This window comes from Suricata suricatta, chromosome 10, assembly GCF_006229205.1.
Source record: "Suricata suricatta isolate VVHF042 chromosome 10, meerkat_22Aug2017_6uvM2_HiC, whole genome shotgun sequence".
NCBI classification, from domain to species: Eukaryota; Metazoa; Chordata; class Mammalia; order Carnivora; family Herpestidae; genus Suricata; species Suricata suricatta.
The window spans coordinates 65601816-65616642 of NC_043709.1; the positions used below are offsets into that span (position 1 = coordinate 65601816).

The 14827-nt window shown below is 48.1% G+C and overlaps 1 long non-coding RNA gene across 1 annotated transcript in view; it reads left to right on the forward strand.

The window, feature by feature from the left end:
* The first annotated feature begins 731 nt into the window (after nucleotides 1–731).
* The window catches only part of LOC115305700, a 30455-nt gene continuing 16359 nt past the window's right edge, over nucleotides 732–14827 (forward strand). The window contains exon 1 of the long non-coding RNA XR_003914948.1: nucleotides 732–766. This is a non-coding gene — a long non-coding RNA (uncharacterized LOC115305700). The remainder of the gene's footprint in view (nucleotides 767–14827) is intronic.

Here is a 14827-nt window from a genome sequence, read left to right on the forward strand (position 1 = left end):
CCCGATTTTTACGACTGGAAAGTTGCAGCCACTTTGTTCCCATCCCCTTAGGAGAGAGGTGTGGGGAGGTGGGGGGGAGCAGCTGAGTCAGCGGATGGGGGTACAAAACTCCATGTTTGCAGGGACCAGCCATGACCCTTTCTCTCTCACTTACACCCGCAGTTCACCAGTAAACAGACCACGCTTCCCAGCTGGGCGGCAGAGGGTGCAGGGATGGTGGGTATGCCTGTCCTGGGCCCGTTTCCCCTCCCCCAGGATTGAACCCTCCCCCGCATGGGTCCAGGCCCATGATTCCCCTTGCTCCAAACACATCTAAGTCTTCTGATGTCTTGGTGGCAAGCGGTGCCCAGCCCTTCTTATTCCTCAGGGCAGGTCCAGTGTGTCTGTTTGCCACAGGATCCAATTAGAAGTTTATGGTAAGAAAACCACTTTGCAAGGTTGCTTCCCTCCCCCTGCGCTTGGCCCAGCTCCCACTGCCCTCTCCCTTCCCTTCTTTCCCATAGCCAGGGTACATGGAAACTTCTCAGGTCAGTGATCCTCACCTTCCTTTCCTCCTCAGCAGAGAGGGGCCCCACCCCCTTCTCTGGGGCCTGGCACCTTCTTTCCCTCAAAGCCCTGCTCTCCTTGGACAAAGCAGATGAGATGTGGTGGGGGGGAGGGGGGGCATGCCTTGGAGCTGAACCCAGAGCAGGAGTTCCGCCTCCACCTCGCTCACCTCCGGCACTGTCGCCCGGGAAATGGGCTCTCGCTTCCTGTGATCTTCAAGGTGAGCCTGGGCAGACTTCGCCCTAGGTGAGGGAGGACGGGGTGCTGAAGCAGAGAGAAGGCCCAGATCCTGACAGCAGATTCTGCACTTCAAAACCAGCTTACCACCACTCAGCCCACTCACAGATGCTGCGAACGACCAGCAGCACTCCTGAGGACCCTACAATGTAGCTTGGAGGGGGGTGTGTGTGGCATCAGCTTTGGGGCTTCAGAAGAGGGAGGCCTGCCTCCTGGGGTGGGGAGGGAGGTGGATGGTGAATTAAGACCTGACCAGCTCAGGAGGTTGGGAGGGAGTGCCCGGTGGGGTTGAGGGTGTGTGCTGCCAGCCTGGCACCTGTGCTCAGGCTCCTCTGCCTCGCCGGGGCTCAGTGGCATTCTGTCCCGTCTGTCTGTCTGTCTGGGTGGTGCGCTTGCCTGGAGTCCGGACTAGGCAGTGGCTGTGGGGCGGAGGGAACTGAGCTGGTGGCCTGGTGCTGAATGCGTGACCATTACTTGGTGATGCTCCGCCCCCCAGGGCACCATGGCTCCCTGCGGGGCCAGAGCTGGGCTGAGAACAGTGCACTGAGAGATGCTGGGGGCCAGGCCTCTTCATCACACATCGGATCCGCCTCACCGCCCAAGCGGGACAGATTATTTCTGTTCCTTCAGAGTCTGCCAGTGCCTTTGCCCCTCTCCAGGAGTTACTCAGTTACCAGTGTCAGTGTTCTATTTCCAGGGCAAGGCCCTCTCCTCCTGGCTGCCTTTACCCCAGGCTGTGGGCATTCCCCTCCATCCAGGCCAGGGAGGGGCCAGGTGCCTGGGGCAAGGTCACCGTCATCTCTGTTGGGGAAGCCAGGGCCAGCTGAGGGTGGGTTAACCCCTCTCTCCTTCACATCTTTACTCTCCCATTTCCTGCCAGAATGTTCCATCTGCACAAGAACATGCTGTATCTCTCATCCAAGACCCATGCCCTTCCAGCCCTGCTGCTCTCACAGTCACACTACTCACAGGGATGGGCACCACTGGCTGCTTCTTCATGTCCCCTTGCCATTCCCTCTTCACCCCTGCCCCATCATCTGGCTTCTGCCCCACCACCCACCTCACCACACCCACTCACATGAAACTCGCTAAACCCAGTGCCCACTTGTTGGCTTCATTTACACCCTGTCTCTGCAAACTGAACTCAGCTGGCCCCTGCCCTGATGTGCTCTGCTCTCTGGGTTTCCTTGCACAGTGGTCTCCCAGCTTTCTTCCTGCAGGTTTCTCTCCAAAATGGCTCCTACGCCAGTGTCCTTGGACTTGGCCATGAGCTCCTCTCTCCATGTGTCCATTGCTGCAGGCACCACCATGTGGTGACGAGTCCACATTTCTGGCAGCCATTCCTCCTCTTTGAGCTCTGACTCTGACAAGCAGAGTTGACTTTTCCACTCAAAGTCTCCCAGGGGTTTCAACTGTGACCCATCCCAAGGAGAATGCTTGATTCTAACCCCATTGCAGCCCGGTCTTGCCTGTACACCTTCACCTTCTTAGTCACTAAAGACTGTGGTTTTGATTCCTCCTCACCGTTTACATCCAGTTTACCATCAAGTCCAGCAAACCCTATCTCCAATGTGGATTCCACCATGTCTAATTCCACCATTTCTCTTAATTGCCACCACCATCCTGTTTTCTTTTAGACTACCTTCCTCTCTTTCTGGGACTCTATGGTGGCCTTGTAAGTTGTCTGCCTGCTTCCAAATGAAGTTCCTCCATTTCAATCTCAATAAAGCATTAAGAATCATTCAAGGTGCCTGGGTGGCTCAGTCAGCTAAGTGTCCAACTTTGGCTCAGGTCATGATCTCTCACAGTTCATGGGTTCGAGCCCCACATCAGGCTCTGCACTGATAGTGCAGAGTCTGCTTGAGATTCTTTTTCTCTCCTCTCTCTCTGTCCCTGCCCACTCGTACTTTCTATCTCTCAGAATAAATAAATAAGATTTAAAAAAAAATAATCATTCAGACCATAAACCCTTTCCCCATGAGCCTTTCCATATTTGTGTGTGTATGTATGTGTGTGTGTTCAGAACGTGACCACAGCCTATACGGTCTTGTGTTTTGTTTTGTTCTCATTTCCTGCTTCACTTTGTCTTATGCCCGCCCCACTGGCCAGCATCTGAGTCTCCTTTCAGTCGCTGGTGGTCAAAGTTCTTTTCCTGCCTTGGGGCCTAGAATCCCTCCCTCCCACCAACGCACACACAGCCAGCCCCATTCTCACCCTTCAGGTTAGCCGGAGAGTCTCCTGGGAGAGATTTTCCTGTCATCCTGTCCAACCAGCCCTCCTCCTTCAATTTCAATTTCAGCCCTGTATTCAGTTTATTTTCATAATCGTTGCCTTACTACACTTGTCATCATATAATTCCTCTGTTTACTCTAGAATATAAGCTCCGTGAGAGCAGGAGCTATAATGTTTTCACCACTGTGCCTCCAGCACTTGCAGAGGGCTTGGGCCTTGGTAGACAGACAGTAAAGTTTGTTGAATGAGTGAATGAATAAATGAATGAGTGGTCTCGGCTGCTTATGGTCATTAGGTTCTGGTGGGGCTGGAAGGAAGGTATGGAGAAAGGGGAGCCTATCATTGGTAGAATGATACTTCCTGTGCAGGGTTGCCAGATTTAGCAAATAAAAATATGAGACACCCAGTTAAATTTACATTTCGGATAAACACCAAATCATTTTTCAGCATCAGTATGTCTGAAGTTAAAATTTCACTGGGCATCCTGCATTTTATGTGGCAGCCTAGTGAGGGAGGAGGGTGGGATGGGAGAAGGTGTGGAGCCTGATCATGTCATGGGGCTGAGGGAAGGTATGCAGGGCCACTGGTCAGCTGGAGCTGTCTGAGACCCTGTCAGTAGGAGCAGAGCACCAGTGTGCACCCCAGTGTGTAGCACCCTTGGGTGGGTGGGGGAGGTAAAGAGGAAACTCTGGAGACACTGGCTGAGATCTGGGGGAGCTGGATTCTGGGGTAGCTGTGGGGATTCAGGTACTTGCCTTTCTAAAGTCACAGGTGGAACCTTCCTTTTCCATGACCTTCTGATTTGTCCTTGAATTTTGTTAATTTCAACACACACTCACCAGATGCCCTAGGGATTGCTGGGCACGGGGCCAGGCATTGAGGGCATAAAAGATGAGTAAGACTTGTCCCTGAGCACTAGACAACATGATCTGGCCTGGGAGGAAAGCCACCAGTACCCACTGTTCGCAGACACAGGGCTGGGTGCTTTCCTTGCTTTATCTCATTTAGTCCTCCAGACACCCCACAGAGTAAAGCATCCTAGCTGCTATTTCCTAAAGAAGGAAGGACATGTTCAAATGATTCTGTAACTTAGCAAAGGTCACAGAGGAAGTAAGTGATGGGGCTGGATGTAAACTTGATTTTCTAGTCCCTTGGAGAAGAACTCATCCCCCCTGGAGGCTCTCAGCTGTCAGGGCCAGGTCAGAGGCTAGTGGGGAAGGAGGAGGTGATTGCAAGAGAGGACTTCCCCGGACAATGCTGCCCTGCAACAGGGTTAGGCCTCAGACTTCCTAACAGCTTCTTTACAGCCAGGCTCGGTAGAGCTGCCTGGCACACGACAGGGCAGGCCATCCACACACGGCCACTGGCATCCTGGTCTCACGGCCTCTCCCAGTGACATTAAACATACTGTCTTGTGACCTCAGGCCCTCCAAAGGTACCTAAGCCCTGAAGAGTAGAAGCAATATGGGAGAAGGGACTGGTGAAATGCTAACCCCACTCTGACACCACCACCCCCTTCCACTCCAAGGGCTCTTGTGCATTCTAACTTGGGCCATAGCTGGGCTCACATTCCTTTCCTTAAAACCCATGTGTCATAGACTCTCAGGTCAGGTTGGGTTCCCACCTTCCCATTCTTGCCCTCCTTCTCCCTCTGGGGAGGCCAGGCCCTTCCGCTGCTTTGACAAGTGGGCTCCTGGGGCATCAGAGGTTCCTGAGAAGGAGATGCTTCACAGCCTATCTTGCTCACCCTCCTCAGAGCCTTCTATGCCTTCTCTCACCCATGCTTGCACTTATATTCACACACACACGAGCACCTGGGTGCTGTCCATCTATCTGTCCTGTAACAGAAGGGCATTGGTGTGTCAGGAATGGGCCCACTGTCATTGAGCATCTGTGGGAGAATTCATCCTTGGGCCCTTTGCTGAACACATGTCATGATGGGCCACTTGGGTTGTGGAGGCAGTTGTTGAATGGGGTGGCTTGGACTGAGACAAAGAGATGCCCAAATAGGGATGTGTGGGAGAGAGCTGTTTAGCTGAGAGGGAACTAGGGTGAAGAAGGAAGCACATGGCAGGATGCTTGGACCCAAGGAGAAGACAACTCCCCATGGTGGCAGTGAGGAGAAAGGGAATAGCTGGAAGACCACTGAGGACAAAGATTCTAGTAATCAGCATTATGCTCTATTCTATCATGCAGCAAAGAATGGTCCCTCAATTACTTTCATGTCTCCAGGCAAAGTCTCCTATATCCGCTGGTCTTGATGAGTGATGTTTTGGAGAAATCATGGTAAATGGATTGAATTAGATGTTTGATTCAATGCAAGTGGGGCATGAAAATGTGCACAGGAGACAAGACATAAGAGGGAGAAAAACTTATGGAAGCAGGAGCTGGGAGCCAGAAGTGGGGAGGCGGAGCATATGGCCAAGCCTAATCCCACCCCAAACATTCCTGGCAAGATTGAGAGGCACTCTGGATTTCCCACCACCTACAGGATGACTGTTGAAGTTGATATTATTTCCTCTCAAAGAGCAAAATGGCCCAAGAGGAATTACATGTAAATGTACATGTGAAAACCAGTGTGCATTCACACTCACATGAACATTTCTTTCCCCTGATAGAGCTCACACTCAGTGATTTGGCAAGTATGAGGTTAACTTTATAAATGAAGACAGCCAAACCAGAATATTTAGGTTCAAAAATCTACCACTGGCCTGAATTATCTGGTTTGGCCATCTAGACTTAGCACATTAACCAGAAAATTGCCAAAGTCCCGTACTTGTACTAGGTGGACACAAATTTTAGGGTGGCCTGCATCCTTGCAGATCCACAGATATCTCTTCACACATTACTATTAAGTATATCTCTCCACGTGTTATTACATCTAATGTTTATTTGTAATTAACACAGTGATTGTCCCAGATTACTCAGGATCAACTGTTCATACCAGGCTGGTTTTTTACGGCTGCCTATCATGTGATGGAACCATAGGTATAAAAACACTGAAAAAGTAGCACATACTAATCAAACAGAATGCAACCATTGCTTCTGTTCTTGTTCTTGTTTTTATTATCTAAGAATGTGTGCTCAGAAAATGCAATGGTGGGGCACCGGGGTGGCTCAGTCAGTTAAGCGTCTGACTCTTGGTTTTGGATCAGGTCATGAACTCACTGTTCGTGAGTTGAAGCTCCACATTCAGGCTCTGTGCTGACAGATTCTCTCTCTTGGGATTCTCTCTCCCTCTCTCTGCCCCTTCCCTGCTTGTGGTCTCTCTCTTAAAAGTAAAGGGATAAACTTTAAAAAAAAAAAAAGAAAGAAAATGCAAGGAAGTTTACTATTAGCCCAAATTGCACATAATTGGCAAAGAAAGGCTGCCTTTAAAACAGAACCCCAGGGGTACCTGGATTGCTCAGTCAGTTAAGCAGCTGACTTTTGATCTCAGCCCAGGTCTTGATCCCAGGGTCTTGATCTCTTGGTCATGAGTTCAAGCTCTGCACCGGGTGTGGACCTTACTTAACAATAAATAAATAAATAAATAAATGAATGAATGAATAAAACAGAACCCCAAGTGAAAACTACCAAATATGAAAATTAGAAAGATAAATAAAGAAATAGAAAGAGGGCAGCAGATGTAACGGAAGCCTTTTGAGCCAAAAGAGAAGAGATTTGGGTTTTCACCTCAGTTTTGCTAGGAACTGGATTTGAAAATTTGTCAGGGTCATCAGTTTTACCATGATGGAGTAGGTGCAGGTGATTTTGAAAAGCTCCTTCCAAAACAATTTAAAATATTAAAAAATAAAAAGAAAGGGAAGCTCGAAACTACTGAGGCTTTCCGAAAGTGTATAACTCAAGTAGATCATCAAGTGTTTATGAAGAATGGCCTGATATGATGGAAATGCTATTTCTCAAATTTTCATGTGCATATTAAATGTGACTCTCTGAGAATCTTGTTAAAGTACAGATTCTGACTCCCTCGGTCTGGGTTTGAGACTCCTTAGTTCTAGCAAGCTCCCAGGGCAGGCTGACCCTGCTGGTCCATGACCACACTTTGAGAAGCAAAGGCATAAGCTATATGGGCCTGAGTGAGAAGTTCCAGTTCCAGCACAGTTTCTTATCTTTGCTGAGCCTCAGTTTCTTCTTTTGCAAAACAAAAACAGTCTTAAATACATACTCCCAGAGGATGTTGTGAAGCTATAGCAGATAACACATCTGAAAGCCCTGTCTCTGTTGTAAAGTGCCTTACAAACGTGTGTCATTACTGTTTTGGGGTTGCCGGCTTTGCCTTCAAAGACTCCCCGCTGCGGCTGACAGGGCAGGTAGAGGATGGAGTGGTAGCTGTGCGCATCCTCGCCGGAGGTCCGCCGCGCACTCACCTGAAGCCGATTCCCTGGGAGCTGTTATTTGCGGAGCCAGATGTTCTGCGTGTGTCTCCCTCCGCCCTTTGATTGCTGTTTTGCTTGTGCTCCTGGCCCTTGACCCACAGAGGCCTCATGGCTTCCAGCTGCGCTGGGGCATCCAGAAGGCATCTGGCTCCCAGCCCCGGGCTCTTCCTTTAGCTCACCACAAGCTCAGGACTGGCCTTGGGCAGAACTCTGCACGAGGCAGTTTTAACTCCCTGTTTTTCCTTTAGGGAGCCAGTGTCCTCAACGCCCTCCTGCCCTCAGCTCACTCCACCCAGCCCACCCCCACCAAACCTCAAGTCAGGAAAGCATCTGACACTCGAATTCATAGCAATGGCTGATAAGGCTTAGGGGTGACCTCTCTTCAGGGGACGAAGCCAAGGTGGGGGGGGGTGGTTAGAACCGCAAAGGAGTGGTTCAAGCCTCAGGGCCTGGGAAGGGTGGGTGTTTTGGAAGGGGTTAGGAGGCCTCTCTACTACCTCTGAAATCCTAGACTTCAGTGTCCTGCATCTGCTTGCCTTGCCATTTTCCATTTCCAGCCAGAAATATTCCTTCCTTGCTGTGTGTGTTCTTGCTCTTGCTCCTGATGCACGCTGGGTGTTTGTGAAAGCTGAGACCAACTCTTTGATTTCAAAGACTGATGTGAAAATCTGGCAGATCCAGGTTTCCTGGCATATAAAACTTGGGCACAGACGTCATTATCAGCCAGGGGTTCTTGACCTCCTCGGCCCCTCAATAGGTTGGCATTTGGGGCTCACATGTGGGACACAGTCTCCCCGGCATCCTGGGCAATATCCCTCTCTCCCCGGCCTCTGCCCTTCTGCCTCTACACTTCTCTCCCGTATTCAGGCCAGTCTCGTCCAAGCAGGGGAGAAGAGTAGGACTATAACAATAACCTTGATTTAATTATATTATTATTTTAATTTTTATATTTTTATAAAATTTTATAATTATAAAAATTTATAATTATATTTTTATATTAATTTTTATATTATTTTAATTAATTTAATTTTAATTTTTAAAGCATGGTGTTCCTAAACTCAGGTGCTTTATTTAACATTACAATCAGTGACGTGTGATCTCTGTTGAGAGCTGTGTTCACAGACTCTCTTTGCTCCAATACTGGGGCCAGAGACTGTCTGCTCAAGAAGGGGAGCAGACTGAATGAATCAGGCAACAGACTGAAATGAATCAACAGACTGAATATCTATCAAGCCTCTGCAGATACAAAGATAAATAAAAACATGGGCAGTACGCGGCCAGACGGAAGGGGGGAGGCAGATGTGTTTCCTCCAAGGTCAGCAGAGTCCCTCAGCTTTTCTTATATCTAGTAACACCATCTCTGTTGACCTGCTGTTTCTACCACCTCTTTCTTTTTTCTCACCTGATGAATCTTGCTATTTTATTTTTCATTTTAAGTTTGTCAGTTTCAGTAGTCTCAGAAACCAGCTCTTGAGTTTGTCTCCTGGTTCATTTATCTTTGCTTTTATTTGTTTCTACTTTCTCTGAATCTCCTATTGAGTCTTTAATTGAATATGTAGTCATTAACATTCAATCTTATGTTCTTATCAATGTATTTTAAACTGTCCATTTTCCAATAAAGACTGTTTTCTCTGCATCCACAAATTTTGATGTGTGTTGGATGATGTGTATTTTTGTTATTATTTGGTTATAGCTTTCATAACTATAACTATTTTCCTTTGACCTATAAATTATTTAGGAGAGTACTTGAAGTTCACCAAATAGGATTGTATTTATCCTTTTGAACTCAAGCGTGTATTTTACATCATTGTGGTCATAGAATATATAAAAAAAAAATTGAGGGGTCTTTTTTTGAGACTTGCTTTATGATCAATTTTTGTAAATATTTTGTCATGTGCTCTTGAAAAGGACGTGCATTCTCCAGTTTGGGGATGCAAGCCTTTATATATGTCCTTCAGATCAAGATTTAATTTCTATTTTTATGATTTGTGATTTGTGTTCTTTTTCAATTTTTGACTTCCTGAGCTTTGAGTTTCTGGGAAAGATAAATGGAAATCTCCCATTCTCATTTTGGATGTTTTAAGGTGTTTTTTCCTTAAGATTTTATTTTTGGGGCACCTGGGTGACTCAGTCGATTAAGCATCTGACTCTTGATTTCAGCTCAGGTCATGTTCTCACAGTTGTGAGATCAAGCCCTGCATTGATCTCTGTTTTGACAGTGCAGGGCCTGCTTGAGATTTTTCTCTCTCCCTCTCTCTCTGCTTCCGACCCCCCACCCCTGCTCTCTCTCTCTCAAAATAAATAAACTTAAAAGAATTAAAAAAATGTTTTTAACGTTTATTCATTTTTGAGAGACAGAGACAGAATGCAAGCAGGGAAGGGGCAGAGAGAGAGAGGAAGATACAGAATCAGTAGGAGGCTCCAGGCTTTGAGCTGTCAGCCCAGAGCCAGACATGGGGTTCAAACCCACAAGCTGTGAGATCATGACCTGAACCAAAGTCAGATGCTCAATTGACTGGGCCATCCAGGTGTCCCCCCAAATTTTTTTAATACAAAAAATTATTTTTAAGCAATCTCTACACCCAGTGTGAGGCTTGAACTCACAACCCTGAGATCAAGAGTTGCATTCTCTACCAACTGAGCCAACCAGGCACCCCTCACTTTGGATATGTTAACTTCTCCTTATAATTCTGTCAATTTTTTGCTTCATGTATTTAAAGACCATCTTGCTAAATGCATGCAGATTTAGTTCCTAATGTATTTTCCTGGTATAGTTTCTTTAAGTAAATATCCTCTGGATCTCTATAGTGCTTGTATTTTTTTCTTGCTTTAAAATCTATGTGATATTAATTATTAATTAATAATTTTATTATCACTGATATTAATATTGCTATCCCAAATTTCTTTTTATACCATTTAACTTATAACATTTTTGTATATTATTATTGTATGAATTATGAACAGACTATAGATTGACTTTTAAAAGTCTGACAATGTCTGTCCTTTAGCAGATGGGTCTATTAGCACTGTCCACATTCACTTTTCTAGCATTCCCGGGCTGTAAGGCAGAGGTGCCCAGAGGAACTGAGAATGACATTGCCAGTCTCAGAAAACCAACATGGATTCCTCACTCACAATTTTCCCGAGTCCTGGCCCTGAAAGTTACCTTATCTGCACTTATGTTCCCTTTACTTTCTGTGTAAGATGCGGTCATCCTCACTGCCACCTCCATCTGTTGGCCCTGGATCTGTCCTGTGTACCTCTGTCCCCCGCTTCTTGGCTCACACAATCTACAGAAGGGCATTGTACTCAGGGTGTCCATTTCCTTCAGCACAGAGGAGGGATGCACAAATGTGTGGACCGGTTTCAGCACTAGCACCTTCAAGTCTGAACCAAACCCTTTGTTCTCCTGGGCTTTGTTCTCCTGGGCTTTGTCCACCTGGACTTTCCTCTGTCCTCCTGTCCTGTGTCACTGTGGCTTTTCCTATCTGATATTTGCCTCTACAACCCCCCTTCTTGCATGCACAGATGCCCCCCCCCTACATACATATATACACACAGACATGCTCACAAGTTTCTATCCTGGCTCCAGCATAAACTGGTTGTGGGGAACTTTGCTTCGATGTTTAGGGTGAGGGTGAGGAGAGGTGAAAGGCAGGTAGCAACACTTATCCAGTGTCCAAATGGTGTCCGTGTGGGAGATTCACGAAGCCATATTTACGTCTTTGTGAGCCCTGTATTTCTTGCCCACAAGGGGTTGGGCTTGAGGTGTCCAGGCTCTCTCCCCATCCAACCTGAAGTTAGACCTCATAAGGCTGAGCTGAGCTGAGCTTGAGTGGGGAGGTGTATCATCTCTGTAGGTTTCACCCTAGTGGCTTAGGGGTTGGAAACTGGAGGCCATGTTTGTGGTCTGGGAAAAGCCCAGGCAGGGGCCCTGATGTGTATGTAGCAGATCAGGAGTCTGCAGGTAGTAGTGGCACAGTGTGGGCAAGTCAAAGGGGGCCCCAAGAGATCTGGCAAGAAAAAGAGCACCTAACCTTTCCACCATGGCACACCAACTCCTGGCTAGGCAAAAGGGGACTCTCTTACAGCCTGGTCAAGCATGAAGTACAGAGACAATGGGGGGACAGAGTCTGGGGGTAGGAATGATAAAGGGGACTTTATGATTGAGTATCATCAGGGCCATGGCCACCAGCCAATCTGCATTGAACTTGAAGGATCTGAAGACCACCTCATCAGACACCCTCCTTAGGGGCTGAAGGCAGGGGATGGGTCCCTTTGCTTGAAAGCCTTCCTGCCAGGGATGGGAGGACACAATCAGAGGGGCCAGGATTTCTTTAACAAGAGGGTTCTCAGAAACTATAATCTGTGCTTAGGAACCAAACAACTCCATTAAAAATATATGTTCACATAAATCAGTGACCTTTGGGTACATTGAAACAATTTCTAAACAATGAATTATGGCCAATAAACCAATTTTTCAGTACTCGAGGATGGGATAAAAGGCAATAACTATGTGGGTGGAGCCATCCATATAACACCTTCCACTTATTAAGTGAAGAGATCAAAGCTTCCACATGTACTATGCCTAAGTGAACTTTTGGGCTCTTATCTACAACAGGAGTGGGGGCATATTCTTACTTGGTAACTTCCTCCTCTATTTCTGTTCATCCCCAGGCACATGCAGATATAATCAAGCTATTGAGCATCAGTTGGTCCAGACTGACCTGAATGGACACGGCTAGATAAGGATAACAAGAACCCCGGGCTGGGGGCAGCAGCCCATAGCATGGGCATGGAGTGGTATGTGTCTCAGGAAGCTCAGCACAAAACCAGATCTTTTAGCGGACTCTGTACAGACGTCACCCCTGTGCTGCCCACTTGCTTGGCCAAGGCAGACTCAAGGTTTGTCTGCAGCATCTTGGAGAGCCTCCCTTGACCTGCCTTGAGCCCTATCTCCTTTGGTGGGTGGGTGGGGGAGTCACTGGGAGCAGAGAGCACAGCAAGTTTCCCAAAAGCACCTAGCCATCAGCCCCACTTAGAGGAGGAAAATAGAACTCTGGAAGAAAGTATCTCAGCAGTAGGTGTGTGGGTGGGTCCCTTCCTCCGGCACCCGGCAGTTAGAGTAATTGCCCGATTACTGATTCCCGCCATGGCAGGTGAGGTGTATAATTGGGTGGGGGTGTGCATGGTGGGGGGCCTGAACTTAATAATGTGAGTTTAGGAAATTGAAAGCTGGCTTATTGGCGAGGAGAGCACCCCAGCACCTAGTGCCTCCAGGAGAAAGAATCTGCTCCTAGGAAAACTTAGAAGCTGGAGTTGGGGGTTAGGGCAAGGATGGAGGCACTGATGGTACCCAGAGATCTCCAACTTGGTTCACAGGAGGTTTCTGTCACTTAGAGTGAAGCTAATAAACTCTAAGTCACATCTGGCCCTTAGCTGATCTTTGGACATCAAAGCAGGGAAGGTCTGAGGACGGCTGTCATCGTGCCTCTGTCCCCCCACCCATCTGTCCGCCTGCGTTTAATGAATAAAGAGTCTGGCTAAAGGCTTCACGCCAAGCCCACGGGCTCCAGGAGTCCCTGGGGAGCCATGGAGGGCCGGATGGCAGGGGCTGTGACGCCTCTGTGTGTGTCTCGCCTGTGGTCTCAGGCAGGCTGCAGATACCACAGGGCTGCGTGGTCTGGGGGTTCATCTTTCTCCCTCCCCACTGGCCATGCTGACCCGGGCCTCCCATCCTGTCTTGGCCTGGTCCCCCCTGTGTCTGGGGACCCAAAGAAGAGGGCCTGATTGTGTAAGTTTGGGGCCAGACCTCGCTGTCAGGGGTATCTTTGGGTTCAAGAGGGAATTTGGGCCATGGGGTAGGGTAAACAGGCTGCGTTCCTGGGAAGAGCAGTCCTGGCCAGCTGCTTGAGGTTGAGGGAGAGAGCCCAGTGCCCAGACCCAGAGCCAGTGGGCCAGGCCACACGGAACCATCTGGAGGGAGGGAAGACTGCATTCAGCCAGAGGGTGAGTCCTCTCTTGTGCCTAACACCTTCCCTGGCCCTTCATTTGGACTTCAGTCTGCTTTATCTTTGTTCACAGTTGCTAACCTGGTCCTGAAAGTCCCACTGGGCCAGAGAAGCGTGCCACCATGAGCCCAGGGGACTGGGCTAGCTGAGAAGTTAGCCAGAGGAGAGAGAGAATACTTGACCTTTCTGAGCCAAATGTTGTGAGGGAGCAGGGGCTTGTCCAAACTGGACAAGGAAGCCTGGCGGTATGTGTAGTGGGATTTGGGTTGCTCAAAGACTCCATCTGTCCTAATAGTACTGACTGTGGCTCTTCATCAGAATTAGTGTTTAAGTCTCTAGTTAGTTAGAAACCTTCCTAGGATTGTTCTAAGCCCAATGAGAATATTTTGGGAAAAGAATGTCCTTATTTAAAGCTGGGGAAAAAATGTGATTCTTGCTGTCCTAGTAAATTTATCAATTCCCTGTAATTTTCTTGACCCAAAAGATAACAAGATGTGCCCCAAAAGAAAGGCTTAACCACATCCTTCCCCTATGTGATCCTTTTTCTGCCCCTCTCCTTCCAAAATGCAGCCGTATAGCCTTGGCAGAAACCATCAGTTCAGTCCAGCTCTACGCATGGTTTCCCACCACTCTGAGTATGTAACCTTAAATCGTTCAGGCTGCCGTATCTGGGAAGCCCCTAATGTCCTTGGGTTAGAAGCTCCCACAATGACATATGATACCCCTGTCTTTATTTCCCCAAACCTTCTCCTATTGTGGGAGGTAATTGCAATCACAGAGGGTCCTGAACTGGAGGGCCAAGATGTGGGGTTTGTTGTCATGGGATCTTTCCTCCTTTCAGATTGTCTCTCCTCTGGGCCCCACCAGCAATAGGGTAGCCATAGAAAGGATCCAAGGGTTCAAAGTGGTCATGACTGAGCCCATACATGGCCCAGGTCATGGCAAAGTCAATGTCATGGCAAGGCCAATGAGCTTCTTGGTCCCCCTATATGCTGATCATTCTCTGTTCCTCACTCTTAACTGTCCCCCAGATTCATTCTCCATCTTTCTTTGCTCTGTTCTATGTTCCAGGAGGCTGACCCCTCTGGACCACATCTCCCTGGGACCTCTTGCCTATTGGCTTCTGATTGGGTCCATCCAGGAGAGTCACTTTCCAAGGATCAGGGGGAGGAGAAAGAGGCTGGATATTTCTCCTGGCTTCTTCCTACTTCAAAGTAATTCTCTGGCAATAGTTCCATGCCTTTTGTGGCTTTCAGTTCCCACCAGGTGGCCCACTCTTCAAGGTTCCGGCTCTCATTGGGCTCTGGTTACTATTTCTTCCCTATCCCTTGGGCCACGGAAGTCGATGTGGTAATGATTTTCTGCCATATCCGTATACCATTTTTGTTCTCTGAACCTTACCCACACATCTGTCAATTGACC